Raw genomic sequence first — 16,385 nt, forward strand, 5'->3', positions numbered from 1 at the left:
CTTTCCCAGGCTACTGTGGGGCAGGGAGGCTGCTGGGATCCATCACTCCTCCAGCCTGAGAGGAGCCTACCACCACCCCAGTCCATGAGACTCCTGCAGACCCAGCCCCTACAGCAGCACAGAAATCACCTTAGAACTGGGGATGCAGTGAGCCAGAGTGCAGGTGGGATCTCCAAAGGGTCTGCTGTCCTTACATGTCCTGAAGGCTCTGAGTCATGATCCAGTTTGGAAACCAGACTCAGTGTGGGGACAGGGAGAACAGGGGGTCCCCAGGTCCCTGTCAGTCTCCTCCTGGCCCAGTCATTCTGGGAGCCGTACTCAGGAGGAGCTGACACAGAGCCCTTTCCTGTGCTCTAGCATGGCACAGACAGAAGCCACCACCTCTGCAGGGAAAGCAGGTATATTGGGAACTTCTCCGTGGAAGTCAGGAACACATAGGGACTGTGATCACCTACTCAGGACAGGTTCATTGTTTAGGTGTCCAGTGTTATTTGAGTAGAGCCCCCGACTCTCCCAGGAGAGGTGTGAGAAGCCTGAGCTGGTTCAGGAAGCAAGACACATCTGTGTAGATCTCAGTTCCTGTGGCTGTGGATGGGGCCACCGGAGGTGCTTGCCACTCTTGGCCTGTGGTGGTGGGGACCAGCTGGGACATAGGCTCCCTGGGAGGTGGGAGCCCAACTGCTGTCTCTGTCTCTGATGCCCTTGTTTTTGACAGGACAGTTGTGGCCCTTGGGGGTGGCTTTGGGGCTGCAGGCCAGGGCTCTCATCTCTCTGCTATGTTCCTGGCGGTAGTGACTCCCGTGGCAGCAGGGAGGCACATTCTCCTGGGCATGGAGGTCACCTTTGTGGCGATTGACTTCTGAGGGACCACGTCCCTGCTGAAGCCCCAGTTTGTCCACCAGGATTTGACCCACAACTCTGATGATGGCCTGGACTTCATCAGCCATGCTGTCCACAAACAAACTTGGTGGGCCAGACCTCAAACTCTGGACAGCATCTGCCCCAGGCTTGCCTTTCTGCAGGACGTCTTCCTGCCCTGCGCCTCTTTTCCTGGTGTGTAGACCCTGTGGACTGTGACTGATCTTTCTCTGGATGTTGCTTTCTGGTGGTGCCTGTCTCTCCTCCGACTGAGGCTGGTTGTATTTCCTTCCTTGTTTGTCTCCCATTTCCCCAGTGTGAGCAGAGCAGCTCTTCCCATTGGCTTTGGAGGTCCTGGGTCCCTTGGACCTGTGTCCCTGCTCCCCTGGTCTGGGCCTTCTGTGGGTTTCACCCTTGTCCACAGAGCCCAGCGTCTTCTGACTCTTCTGTGGGGCCTTCACTTTTGGGCTCACAGGCTCCTGCTGCCCCAGTCTGTCCCCTCCCTTCCACAGGAGGGTACATGGCCCCTGGCAAGCTGTCGTGTTCCTACTGGACACACTCTGGGAGGTGGAGAGTGGGTCCTGAGTGGGTGGCCTGTCTGCGACTGGGAGCGTATCCATGTGGCAGCCTGAAGGCACAGGTCTGTGGGACCCTCCTGGAGGAGGATGCTGGAGATATGGCCTGGTAGCTGCTGCTCTGTCTACCTGCACTGAGAGTGTAATCTCACTGACCACCTGTGCTTTTAGACACAGCTGCCCTGGATCCTCAGCAACACAGATTGTAGACACTGAGAGGTTACTAGTGGTCCCCAGAGTCCCTGTGCTCCTCAGATCCACCTGAACACTTCCCAAACTTGCCCTCATGCTGGCTCCCAAGGTGGCTTCCCAAGTACAGAGCTTCTCCTCCTCAGCCTCCAGTGCCTCCAGGGCATCTCTGGTCCTCGCCCACTGGGACCCTATGCTGAGCTCTTGCAGGGCTCTACTATGACAGGGGTCTCCTGGGGACATGCTCTCAATCTCAAGTTATGCTTCATTCCCAGCCATTTCTGAATCCACACTCCCCTCAAGGTTGGGTTTCCTGGACCCCAGGACAGTCCTGCTCCACCAGGTTCTGCCTACAAGGCTGCACATGGGGGACTGAGAGGACGCCCTGTCCTCCTGTCCAGTCGGAGAGGCCTCTGATTGCTCATGGGTGTCAGCTGACTGGGACCCTCTTGGAGCCCTCTGGCCTTCCTCCTGCTCAGGTGGTGGGGCAGGGACAGGGCAACTCACAGTGGGGACTGACTTGCCCGTTGTTCTGTTGTCTCTTAGACCATTCTGGGGAGGTTTTCTCAATAAAATGGCAACCTTGGCTATAGATTCAACCCGCGATTTCAAGGAGGCCCAGAGAGAAAAGGTGGAGTGTGGGAGCAGTGGGGGCTGAGCCTCACCTGCCTGGATATTTTTGGACCCCAGGGACTAGAGGTCTGGACCCCACCTGTGCCTCACACGGAACCTGAAAAGATGTGCTTCCAGCATCTGCTGGGTGCAGGGATGAAGGAAGGAAAGCTCCTGGGAGGCGTTCACGTGGGCTTTCCCACTCCTCCAGGATGCCAGCTTCCCCAGTTTCCTGTGGGTGTCAGACTTGGGAACAGCACGTTTGGCCATCAACCAGGAGCAATACACAGACACGGGAATCCAGCCCTCCTTGATCTCCCCCATATTCCTGTCCAGATGGACCTGCAGCTTGTTTTCCAAATGCTTCCTGTCTGGGTCCCTGGGTGTGGAACTTACTGATTGGTACTTCCAGGGCTTCCTGAAGTCACCTTCTGCCTCCTTGTCTTTCTCCAGAACCTTCGCTGAAGTCCTTCCTGTGCCGTGATCCTGGCTTGGTTGTGGCTCTAGTTTGGACCCTAAGCAAATTCCCAGAGAACCTTCCAGAGCTCCTGAGCCCTGTCTTCTGCATATCCTTCCTGCCCTTTCCTGCAAATTCAGAAGCCTGGGAGGGCAAAAGGGCCCCCTGTGAGTCTTCAGCCTGACTCTGGGTTTTCCCTGGGAATTCCCCCTCAGGCTGCAGCATGTCTCCAGATGGAATCTGCTAGGAGGGCCACAGGACTGCTCCTGGTGCATGGCACTACTTCCTTGCCACCGGTGCTCTGGGAGCTCAGGGCTGGTGGCAACCCTGGGAAGGATGGGGGCTGACTTGGGGCTCTGGGAGACTGGCCTCTCCTTGCAAAGGTGGTCAGTGGGCTGGCTCAGGACAGCCTGAGACTTTTTGAGGAGAAAGGAAAAAAACTCTCTTCCATTTTGGTCACTTCTGCAAGGGCCATTCAAGATACTCCTTTCCGGTGGGGTTGACAGACTGCCCTCTCCTGGGATGTATGGCAAGATGCTCCACAGACCCTAATCTGGGGTGCAGAAGAGCATGGTAGGCTTGGGACGGGGGTGAGAAGTTGGTCTGTGTCTGGATCTCAACCAGAGGAGGGGGCTGGGACTGGGGCCAGGTTGAAGTGAAAGGTTGGGGCTAGGCCATGTGTGGGGCTGGAGTTGTGCCTGGGAAAGCTGTGAGGATGCCTCAACTTCAGGTTCACCTGGAAGAGAATTGGAAGCTTTATCCAATGGTACAGAGTGTGCATTCTGTGAGGAAGGGTTTCTAGAAACCCAGGCCATGGCCACCAGGGACTCACTATTGAAAGAGGGGAGGTCTCAGAAGAGCTGGCTGCATTTCTGCTCTAATTGGTCCCCTATGGCCGTGATGTCAGAGACCTGCTGAGGACCGGGCAGCTGCTGTGGTTGGGTTGTCACGTTCCAGAAGGGATTTAGAGTCGTGATGTCCCACTCCTTCCCCAGTGATGTCATGTGCAGGTAGTCTGCCTCTCCCTTTCTTTCTTCTGCCACATCTTCATCACTGCTCTCTTGGTGATGAGAGTTTCCAGCAGCTTCTGCATGTCGGGGTGGATGAATGTGCAGGCACCTACCTCCATCTGCCTGGGTGTGGGGTCTCCCCAGAAGGAATACTCTGGGGGGTGGTCAGGAAGATGCTGTTGCTGGGATTTGCCATGTGAGCAGGTGGAGAGGCCTCAGGTGGTGGCAGCCTCCTTCCAGCAGGAGAGGTGCCAGATGGGATCACTGGAGCACCCAAAGCCAGAGATCACCCTGGTTGGAGAAGGCAGCCCCTGGTTGTGGAAAAGACAGCTCTGGGGGACGGGGCATACTGTGGAGCCACACTGAAATTCAGCCAGGCCGGAGCTGGTGGAGGTGGAGAGGAGGCCACGGGAACATGGGGCTGTGGTGAAGGAGGATAAAGCATATATAGCCAGGGTGCGGGTCATTTTAGGGGAAGCAAGGGCTCTGGTGGCCTGGAGGCACTCAGGGTTGAGTGTAGTCCAAAAGGCTCTGAGAATGTCGACGTGCCTGGTGACGGGGTGGAGGCCAGAGCAGTTGCAGGAGCCTTTGGAGACAAGCTGGGGAGAGATGGATCTTGCAATCATTTCCCATGTGGCTGCTGGGCCTTAGCAGGCGCTGATTTGTACATGTCACCTGGGGGACTCCACCTAAGGGCACGTGGGAGTCGCCTTCCCCAGCAAACTTTCCCAGGTGGCTGCTGGAGATACAAGGCACAAGCTGCAGCCAGGGGCAGGTGGGACTGGGAGGTTGGGAAGGCTGGGCACCTGGTACCCACAGGTCCTCCACCTCCTCCACTGCTGGCTTCACAAAGCTCTGTCTATGCCTGCCCCAGAGTTTCAATCCACTCCTGCCCCCTTTCCAGTACCTCCCCCTCCCAGGTCACTGCCAGGCCCTAGGTTTGTATCAGAGGCCCTGGTAGAAAGGAGGACATGGAAAGAAGGGGGAATCTCCTCATCTTTCCAGAAGGTTGATCAGGTCCTGAGTCTCCTCCAGCTCTCTTAGGAGGATTCTGCAAGCTGGAAGTCAGGAGATGGGGTTACAGTGGGGAGGGCAGTGCCAGCAAACCTCACAGGAGGCTGAGTGGATGTCTCTTTAGGGGACACCATGGGGAACTAGACCCTGAAGCCCACACATTTTTTTCCAAGACCACATGACCCCAATGGTGACAGCAAGATGTGCACTGTGCAGAACTTTGTCATTTGCAAAACGTGCTTCCACATACATCCTGTCATGGGTGCCACAGCCATCTTGTGGGGAGAGTGGACAGGGGTGGTTGCTAAGAACAATCAGCCATGGCCGAGGAGAACCGCTGTCTACATGGACCTGGTGCCTCCCTGACCTCTCCCCATATCTTGGCAGGCCTTGCTCCCTTCCCCTACAGTGCCCACTTATGGGCAATACCGATTCCCGGGCCCATGGCTTCATTCCCACAGGGAATCTGAGGAGGCCCCGGGTTCTGATTTCCCTCCCAGGAGCTTCCTCTCAGACCTCTGCAAATGACTTCCTCAGGGACATGGGATGCTCAGTCACCTCTGGGGAGTCCCGGGGAGCAGTAGAGCCTCACCTTTCAGAGCTAGGATCTTCGTCCTGCTCCTGGACCTCCCCTATCTCTTCCTTTGATGGTGAGAGGCAAGCAAGGGTGAGGGGTTGGGAACAGTTCTCAGTCTCCTCTCCCCAGGCCAGCTGCACACACGCAGTGCTCATGAATGACTCAGCTTTCTGCCTGTAGCTCAGGGAGCTCTGTGTGCGTTTCTTTTACTCATGTTTCATTGATGAAATGTTTTCTGATTTCCTTCTTAGGGAAACGCAAGTGGGGGTTTTCTGTGTGACTCCACCCTGGATATCCCCAGTCCCTGCTCCTCTGCTGAAGGCAGACCCAGGCTCAGGCCTACAGGTGCCTCTGAGCTGCCAGTAGGATTCTGCTTCGAAGGAGGCCAGACACGAATCCAGGCTCTGGCGGGAGGCTCTCAGGGTGACAACACAGCTCCTCGATTACCCCACGCAGAGGAGGCTGGGGCCCCAGGCACCTGCCTCAGAAAGAAGCAGATGAGCCAGGGCTGGGGCCTGTCCTCCCACAGAAATCTCACCCCTCTCCTGATCTGGTCCTTGCAGCTGAGTCCAATATTGATTTTTGCTGATGCCTCCTGCGTATGTCACAGATGGTCTGGAAGCTGGGGATGGAATTGTCCACCCACTCCCACCCCTTCCTGCCCTTCCCTTCCCTAGAGGGATGATGAGATTTCCCATCACAGAAGGGTCTCTTATTGCTTAGGAAAAGTGGGAATGAGGGGAGGAGAAGAAAGAGTCTTTCTCTGTGGGGCTGGGCTGGGGGCTCCTTACCTTCCTGCTGCTCCTCTTCCTCCCATGTGGGGGTGAGGGTGGGTCACAGGGGAGGTAGGAGAGTAACAAGAATAGGAACCCCCAGCTCCACACTCAGGTGAGGATGAAATCCACAATCAGGGAGTGGAGCTGGGGCCAAACCATGTGGCACTAGGGCTCTTCAGAGGAAAGAGCATTTTTTCCATCTGAAGTGCAATGTCACCTTCAAGCAACTGAGACCTGGACATCACTTTTGGGACTAGAGACTGGGGCCCAGGCCTGCATCACAGAGCTGGGGACCTCCTCCTCACCAAGGGCTCCTGACGGCAGGGCAAGGGCAGTGGGAGGAGGAGGCTGAAGCATAGCCCCGCCCTCAGGTCCCAGTTCCAGTCCCTCCACCCTCCTGGGTCCCCCAGATCTTTTCTTCCCTCTCCAGTTGCTCACCCTGTCAGAGACAGCCCTGGGTGCATTTTCTATTCTGTTTCCTGGAACACAGATGTGACCTGGTTTTGTGGAGATGTCTGTGCCAGTTCCCCAGTTTCCCACGTCTTTAAGATCCAGACTTCTCCCTGGAGTTTCTGTTGTTTCTCCCGTTTCTTACTCCCAGGATCTCATTTGTTTGCAGTTCTAGCTTTCCCCCTTAATATGTTCTTACCCTGCATCAACTCAGACATAGAACTTACATTATTTGTATTTATTGATCATTGTGAATTTTGATTACAATTTTCATAATTTTTAAATGTTTAATATTTATTTTTGTGGGCACACAGTAGATGTATATGTTAAAGGGGTACATGAGATACTTTCATACAGGCATGCAGTGTGTAATCATCACGTATGGTAAATGGGGTGTCCATCACCTCCAGCCTTTTTCCTTTGTGTTACAAACCATCCAATTATCCTCTTCATTTTTTAAATATACAATTAAATTATTATTGACTATAGGCATTCTATTGCTGTCAAATACTATAAATAGTCAGTTTTATTCATTCTTTCTAATTACCTTTTTTATCCCTTAACCATCCCCACCTCTCTGCCACTGCGCCTTCCCAGCCTCTAGTAATCATCCTTCTACTCTGTATCTCCATGAATTTGACTGTTTAATTTTTAGCTCTCACAAATAAGAGAGAACATGTGATGTTTGTTTGTCTTTCTTTGCCTAATTTCACTTAATGACCTCCAGTTCCATCCATGCTATTGCAAATGATAGGCTCTTATTGCTTTTCTGTGGCTGAAGAGTGCTCCACTGTGTATATGTACCCTTTTCTTTATCCTTTTATCTGTTGATGGACACTAACTAGGTTGATTCCAAATATTGTCTATTGTGAACAGTGCTAGAAGGAACATGGGAGTGCAGGTATCCCTTCAATATACTGATTTCCTTTCTTCTGGGTATGTACCCAGCAGTGGGATTGCTGGATCATATGGTAGCTCTAGTTTTAGTTTTTGAGGAACCTCAAAACTGTTCTCCATAGAAGTTGTACTAACTTGCATTTCCACTAACAGTGTATGAGGGTTCCCTTCCCATTCTTGCCAGCATTTGTTATTGCCTGTCTTTTGGAGAAAAGCCATTTTAACTGGGGTGAGATGAGATCTCATTGTAGTTTGATTGCCTTTCTCTGATATCAGTGATTTGAGCACGTTTTCATATACCTGTTTGCCATTCATATGTCTTCTTTAGAGAAATGTCTGTTCAGATATTTTGAGTATTTTTTACTTTTGTATTATTTTATTTCAACTTCTGGGGCACATGTACATGATGCGCAGGTTTGTTACATAGGTAAATGTGTGCCATGGTGGTTTGCTGTACCTATCAACTCATCATGTAGGTATTAAGCCCGGTATGCATTAGCTGCATTAGGTATTAAGCCCGGTATGCATTAGCTATTTTTCCTGATGCTCTCTCCTGCTTCTGACAGGCCCCAGAGAGTGTTGTTCCCCTACCTGTGTGCATGTGTTCCCTTTGGTCAGCTCCCACTTATAGGTGAGAATGTGTGGTGTTTGGTTTTCTGTTCTATATTAATTTGCTGAGGATAATTGCTTCCAGTTTCATCCATGTCCCTGCAAAGGACATAATCTTATTCTTTTTCAATGGCTGCGTTGTATTCCCTGATGTATATTCCCTTTAACCAGTCTATCATCGATGGGCATTTAGGTTGATTTCATGTCCTTGCTACTGCAAATAGTGCTGCAATGAATATATACATGCATTCATTTTTGTAATAGAATAATTTATATTCCTTTGGGTATATACCCAGTAATGGGATTGCCGGGTCAAATGATATTTCCTGTTCTAAATCTTTGAGGAATCACCACAATGTCTTCCACAATGATTGAACTAATTTACATTCCTGCAAACAGTCTAAAAGTGTTTGTGTGTCTCTGCAACTTCACCAGCATCAGTTGTTTCTTGACTTTTTAATAATTGCCATTCTGACTGGCATGTGATGGTATCTCATTGTGGTTTTGATATCCATTTCTCTAATGATCAGTGCTGTTGAGCTTTTTTACATAATTTTCTTGGCCGCATCTATGTCTTCTTTTGAGAAGTGTTTGTTCATGTCCTTTGCCCACTTTTTAATGGGGTTGCTTGTTTTCTTCTTGTAAGCTTCCTAAATTCCCTTTAGATTCTGGATATTGGATCTTTGTCAGATGGATAGATTGCAAAAATTTTCTCGCATTCTGTTGGTTGTCTGTTCACTCTGATGATAGTTTCTTTTGCTGTACAGAAGCTCTTTAGTTTAATCAGATACCATTTGTCAATTTTTGCTTTTGTTACAATTGCTTTTGGTGATTTCAACATAAAATATATGCTCATGCCTATGACCTGAATGGTATTGCCTAGATTTTTTTGTAGGGTTTTCATAGTTTTGGCTTTTACATTTAAGACTTTAATTTATCTTGAGTTAGCTTTTATATTGGTTGTAAGGAAAAGATCAGTTTTAATTTTCTACATATAGCTAGCCAGTTTTCACAACACCATTTATTAAATAGGAAATCCTTTCCCCATTGCTTGTTTTTGTCAGGTTTGTCATCTTGCCTAGAGATTACACATTGAATTACCATTTGGAGGTCATCCCTCCCCACCTGGAGTGGATCAAAGATAACAGGGGCCAAAAGGAGAAAGTTTGAGCCTTGTCAGCTGAATATTGGTGCTGAACAAAGTGACTTGTGTCTGTTTTGTTACATGTATTTTGCTTGGGCTGGGAAGAAAAATATTGACTTGATTCCCAATGAAGCCTGTTGGGCAGCATCTTGCAAAATTGAGAAGCTTTTGCCTATGGGTCCATCAAATAGAAAATGATAATTTTATTTTGTAATGGAACTTGGCTCCCATAGCTATGATATAGTAAGCGGGGTCATCAAAGCTACTTTGTCTTTCTGAAAGCTGCCTAGAAAGAGAACCCAGAAACCTGGTATGCTGGCAAAAGGAAAAAGGGTAAGAATTTCTTATCAACCAAGTTTCTTGTCTTTCTCTCTCAGTGTGTGTCTCTCTCTCCCTCTCCCTCTGTGTGTTTGTGTGTGTGTGAGTGCAAATGGTAAACATGACTGTCTCCTCTGCAAAGGTTTGATTAATAGAAAAAAGAGTTTGTGAGACTCAACTTTGGCTGTAGTAAATCTGGAGCACTTTGTGTTAAGAATTTGTGTTTCTGCTTTTTTCTTTAATGGAGAGGGAGGTATCACAGGAGAGAAGGTGGGCTTAGGACCCCTATAAGCCTGCTTTTCAAGTTAGCCTGGCAGCTGGTCACTTACAAATTTGCTGGGGGTCCCTGCACCAGTGCCATATGAAGTTTCTCTCTTTTGGTTTTATGTCCTTGAGAGCTTAACCTTGTGACCATGTGGGGATACTTTCTCTTAGTCTCTGCCATCCAGTGGACATGAATTTGGGGATTCATGTCATAGCCCTAAAAATTATCTTGAGTCATTAAAAGCCTTTGCAAGGTTGAAATTGGCACCTCTAAGCTCCTTCTGGGAAGAGCAACAGAACCTGCTGAATACTGTAGCTCAGTAACCAAGGATTTGTCTTTTGACAGTGGCTGCCCCAGGTTCTATTCTTGGCTTTGGGAATGATTTCTTTCTGGTTTGTTATTTNTTCTCAGCTTGGTTGCTGTTGGTGTATAGCAGGGATACTTACTAGTATACATTAATTTTATATCCTGAAACTTTACTGAATTCATTTGCCAGTTGTAGGAGGTTTTTGGATGAGTCTTTAGGGTTTTCTAGGTATATGAGTATGTCATCAGCAAACAGCAAAAGTTTGACTTCCTCTGTACTGATTTGGAAGTCCTTTCTTTCTTTCTCTTGTCTGATTACTCTGTCTAGGGCTTCCAGTGCTATGTTGAATAGAAGTGGAGAAAGTGGGCATCCTTGTCTTGTTCCAGTTCTCAGAGGAAAAGCTTTCAACTTTTCCTCATTCAGTATAATGTTGGCTGTGAGTTTATCATAGATGGCTTTTATTACCTCCTTCTATTTTGCTAAGGGTTTTAATGATAAGGAGATGCTTGATTTTGTCAACTGCTTTTTCTGCATCTTTTGAGATGATCATGTGATTTTTGTTTTTAATTCTGTTTATATGGTGTATCACATTTTTTGACTTGTGCATGTTAAACCATCCCTGCATCCCTAGTTTAAAACCCACTTGATCATGGTGGATTGTCTTTTTTATATGTTGTTGGATACTGTTAGCTAGTATTTTCTTAAGAATTTTTGCATCCATGTTCATCAGGGATATTGGTCTGTAGCTTTCTTTATTGATTATGCCCTTTCCTGGTTTTGGTATTAGGGTGATATGATACTAGGTTAATAGAATGATTTATGGAGGATTCCCTCTTTCTCTGTCTTTTGGAATAGTCTCAATAGGACTGGTACCAATTCTCCTTTGAATGTTGGATAGAATTCAGCCGTGAATCCATCTAGCCCTGGACTTTTTTGTTGGCGGTTTTTTTTTTTTTTTTCTTTTATTACCATTTCAATCTTGCTGCTTGTTATTGGTTTGTTTAGAGTTTCTATTCCTGGTTTAATCTAGGAGGGTTGTATATTTCCAGGAATTTATTTTTATTATTTTTTATTATACTTTAAGTTCTAGGGTACATGTGTACAACGTGCAGGTTTGTTACATATGCATACATGTGCCATGTTGGTGTGCTGCACCTATTAACTCATCATTTATATTAGGTATATCTCCTAATGCTATCCCTCCCCCTCCCCCACCCCACGACAGACCCCAGTGTGTGATGTGCCCCTTCCTGTGTCCAAGTGTTCTCATTTTACAATTCCCACCTGTGAGTGAGAACATGTGGTGTTTGGTTTTCTGTTCTTGTGATAGTTTGCTGAGAATGATGGTTTCCAGCTTCATCCATCCATGTCCCTATTAAGGACGTGAACTCATCCTTTTTTATGAATGCAGAGTATTCCATGGTGTATATGTGCCACATTTTCTTAATCCAGTCTATCATTGATGGACATTTGGGTTGGTTCCAAGTCTTTGCTATTGTGAATAGTGCCACAATAAACATACGTGTGCATGTGTCTTTATAGTAGCATGACTTATAATCCTTTGGGTATATATCCAGTTTTTGTTTATAAGCCTCGTCTAGGTTTTCTAGTTTATGCACATAAAGGTGTTCATAGTACCTTTGAATTACCTTTTGTGTTTCCGTAGTACTGGTTGTAATACCTCCTGTTTCATTTCTAATTGAGCTTATTGGGATCATCTCTTTTCTTGGTCAGTCACATGAACAGTATATCAATTTTATTTTTCTTTTAAAAGAGCCAGTTTTTTGTTTAATCTTTGTATTTTTTTTTGTTTCAATTTCATTTCATGTGGTTCTTGGTTATTTCTTTTCTTCTGCTGGGTTTGAGGTTGGTTCTGATTTTTCTGGTTCCTTGCCGTGTGACCTTAGATCATCTGTTTGCATTTTTTCTGACTTTTTGATGTTGGCATTTAATGCTAAAAACTTTACTCTTAGCACTGCCTTTGCTGTATCCCAGAGGTTTTGATAGTTGTGTCACTATTATTCAGTTCAAATAATTTTTTAACTTCCATCTTGATTTTATTGTTGACCCAATGATCATTCAGGAGCAGGTTATTGGTTTCTGTGTAGTTGCATGGTTTTGAGGGTTTCTTTTGGAGTTGATTTCTAATTTTATTCCACCGTGATCTGAGAGAGTACTTGATATAATTTCAGTTTTCTTAAATTCATTGAGACTTGTTTTGTGGCCTATCACATGATCTACCTTGGAGAATGTTTCCTGTGCTAGTGAATAGAAGGTATATTTTGCAGTTTTTGGATAGAATGTTCTATAAATGTCAGTTAAGTTCATTTGTTCTAGGGTACAGTTTGAGTTCATTATTTCTTTGTTGACTTTCTGTCTTGATATCTGTCTAGTGCTGTCAATGGAGTACTGAAGTCCCCCACTAGTATTGTGTTGCTGTCTGTCTCATTTCTTGGGTCTAGTAGTAATTATTTTATAAATTTGGGAGCTCCAGTGTCAGGTGCATATATATTTAGGAGTGTGATATTTTCCTGCTGGACTAGTCCTTTTATCATTACACAATATCCCTCTTTGTCTTTTTTAACTGCTGTTGCTTTAAATTCTGTTTTAAATTCTGAAGGTATTCATGCATTGAGGGAAGATCATCTCAGTTTAATGAAAGTAGTTTTTAATTTAATGTATATTCATTAAAATATTTTTTGAAGTTTTTGTCTCTAGTACACAGAAACACACAGTAATGTCATGGGTATTTAACCTTAATGTGTTTATGCACAAAGGTAGTTATTCAAATATTTTCTTATCTCTGAAGAATCTTCATTATTAATAAACAAATTTCTCATGGAAAACAAAATGTATAGTAGACATCATTGAGTGATTCAAAGGAAATTGTCGTAAATACCAAAAGCTTAGAACAAAGTAAGAGATTTTAGTTAAGTAAACTTGTCTAACAGCAATTATAGGACTTGTAAAATACATTAGACCATAAAGAAGTAGTGTGTTTGTGAGGGTAGAGGACAATACGGTACTGCTTTAGTGAAGAAATAAATTTTATACTTTATTACAATTTGCATTACTATTTACATCGTAATAAATAAAAACTTTATTTTCAGATAGTTTAGATTATATTTCTGCTACTTCAACCATCAATAGTAAGACTTCTCAAAAACCTGGAAAGCTGGGAGTTGATGATAAATATTGCAATCAGTGATCAAAACCCAGAGAGCAACTAGACTTTGGACACAAGAACTTCATAGTTAAAGAAACTTTTTGTGTTAGTATCATCACTAGAGTATAATGTGAATCAAATAAGAAAGGAAAATCATGAATTAGAAGAAGAGGCAACTGGGTATGGTTTTCATATTGTAGAACAGGTTAATCATTCATTAATTGATTTAACTCTAATTTTACTTGACTAAAATTGAGACACAAATTCATTTTATGTCCGCATTTTCATAATTAAACAAATTCTATTTTAAAATGTATTTCAGAAACTCACAACTCAACTTTATAGGTATGTGCGTCATTGGGGCGGGAGTCAGCTGAGCTGCTGGGGCAATGTTGGGATGAAAAACTTTATATTAAAAATATGTATAAAAGGGAAAAAACATAATCTGAACGTTCTTTAGAATGCCAAAATATTATACTTATTTTCTTTTTATTTACTTTTTTTTTTTTTGAGACAGAGTCTGGCTCTGTCTCACAGGCTAGAGTGCAATGGCGCCATCTCGGCTCACTGCAACCTATGCCTCCAAGCAATTCTCCTGTCTCAGCCTCCTGAGTAGCTAGGATTACAGCTGCTCAGTACATGTGCCACTACGCCCGGCTAATTTTTGCATTTTTAGTAGAGACGGGGTTTTGCCAAGCTGGTCAGGCTGCTCTCAAACTCCTGGCCTCATGATCTGCCCATCTTGGCCTCCCAAAGTGGCATGAGCCACCGTGCCTGGCCACTTATTCTTTAATGATTTTGAAAACAATGACAAAGCCTTGGACATATAATGTCAAGTGCACTGTTCATTATCTAGTTTGAATTTTTATTTCTGAAGGTATTTTTGCTGTCTGTAGTCATCTTTTCTTCCTTTTGTAGTATCTTCTGCTGCATTCAAATTCTTTAAAGAAGACCTATTTGTGTCATTCTTTAACATCAAAATTTATCTTGATATGTAGCTTCTATTTTGTTTCCACTTCTTTTTCTTTTACATATAAAACATGGAAATTTATTCATTTTACACAGATAACTCCATTGTATACATGAAGTATACATGTTATTAAACTTCTATTTTACAGAAATAAATTTCATATATATAAAAATATTTGTAAAACTTGAAAGTAAAATGAGCATTCATGTTTTGGTCATAGATTTTTTATTTTTTAATGGAATGTGTTTTTGAAGCCCTGAACACAGCTACTTTTCTATTTATTTCCTGAACCCTTAAGTTGGTTTTCTGATTCTAATCTACATTTTTCTGTCATTTCCTTTCTCTATGTGGTTTTGTATCTCTTTCATTTTGTTGACATTATGTCAGCAAAGATCTTTAGATCTCTTCTTCAAAGTCTTTAAATCATCCCACAACTCTCTGCCCCTTTCCCTTTTTCTAAAACTGCCTGTTTCCATTTTCTCCTTAACTCAGATACTAAAGATGTTTTCTTACTTCTCTTTTTCTACATTGAATAATGTCTTTGATGCTTTTTGTGTGTACTTTTTTTTCTTCTTATAGACTGTGGTCAGTGGGTATCAAAATGTATTTTTGTGTCTTTTTCAAACATATATGTTTTACTTTTATATCTTGGTTACTCATGTCTGGATTATGGCTTATATTTAGTAATAGGTTATTTTATCTTAGTATACCAACATGGATATGAATAGTTTATTTACAAAAAGTGTATGGTTAGACCAGGTGTGGTGGCTCACACTTGTAATCCCAGCACTTTGGGAGGCCAAGGTGGGTGGATCATTTGAGGTCAGGAGTTCAAGACCAGTCCGACCAACATGGTGAAACACCATTTCTACTAAAAATACAAAATGAGCCCAGAGTGGTGGTACACACCTGTAATCCCAGCTACCTGGGAGGTGGAGGCAGGAGAATCACTTGAATCCAGGAAGCAGAGGTTGCAGGGAGCTGAGATCACACCATTGCATTTCAGCCTGGACAAAAAGAGTGAAATTCCATCTCAAAAAGCAACAACAACAACAAAAACTGTATGGTTATAATGTCACTTTATCTGCCATATTTGCCATAACATTGTTCTTTGTATTATTTATCTAAGATCATAATTTCATATAGAATGCTTCCAAAGTATGCTCAGTTGAAACTGAAAGGATCATAGTTTATAGATTTGTTTATTTGATATGCCATAGCACAATATCTGTTTAAACAATTATTAAATATTTACTCTTAAAAATACTTTATTTACTAATTCTGTGCACTTCTGCAGGTATAAGAAACTCCTGGAAATGTCAATAAATTTGTTAAGTGTGTTTGGAAATGAAGACTTCAGTTGTCATGGAGACTTAAAAACAGATGAACTGAAAATGGATATTCTGATTAAGAAGCTAAAACATAAGGTAATTTTTTAAAAAAAAAATTATCTTAAGGATTTGATTACATGTGTGAGACGTGCAGGTTTGTTACATAGGTAAACGTGTGCCATGATGGTTTGCTGCACCTATCAATCCATCACCTGGATGTTAAGCCCCACAGGAATTAGCTATTGATGTTGATGCTCTGCCTCCTGACTCCAATAGGCCCCAGTGTTTGTTGTTCCCCTCTCCAATTCCATGTGTTCTCACCGTTCAGCTCCCACTTACAAGTAAGAAAATGTAGTGTTTGGTTTTTTGTCCCTGGATTAGTTTCCTGATGATAACAGCTTTGAGTTCATCCACGTCCTTGCAAAGTGTTTGATCTCATTCATTTTTATGACTCCATGGTGTGTACATACCACTTTTTCTTTATCCCATTTATCAGTGAGGGACATCTGGGTTGATTCAATGTCTTTGCTATTGAGAATAGTGCTGCAATGAACATACAAATGCGTATATCTTTATAATAGAATGATTTATATTCCAATATACAATAATTTTAAATCAGTTTTGGGCTTAAAAATCATGTAATTTGGGAAAATATTAATAATGGAAAAACCCAAATTCTGCCAAAATATGTTGAGAAAATAGAGGGTAATTATATATTTTAATACTTTAAATGCATCAGGCTGTTAGTTAATCTTCCCCAGATCTGGGAATACCTAGAAGGGGAGAGACTGGATTACATTAATGAGGGCCATTTCAATCTCTTGTCTCTGCAGCAGCCATTTCAAAATATGTCAAAAAAA

At 44.1% G+C, this 16,385-nt stretch overlaps 1 pseudogene; it reads right to left on the minus strand.

The window, feature by feature from the left end:
• Positions 1–543: 543 nt before the first annotated feature.
• On the minus strand, positions 544–6,268 carry LOC112633714 (annotated as a pseudogene).
• Between the last annotated feature and the right edge of the window lie 10,117 nt (positions 6,269–16,385).

Source organism: Theropithecus gelada, chromosome 10 (assembly GCF_003255815.1).
Source record: "Theropithecus gelada isolate Dixy chromosome 10, Tgel_1.0, whole genome shotgun sequence".
NCBI classification, from domain to species: Eukaryota; Metazoa; Chordata; class Mammalia; order Primates; family Cercopithecidae; genus Theropithecus; species Theropithecus gelada.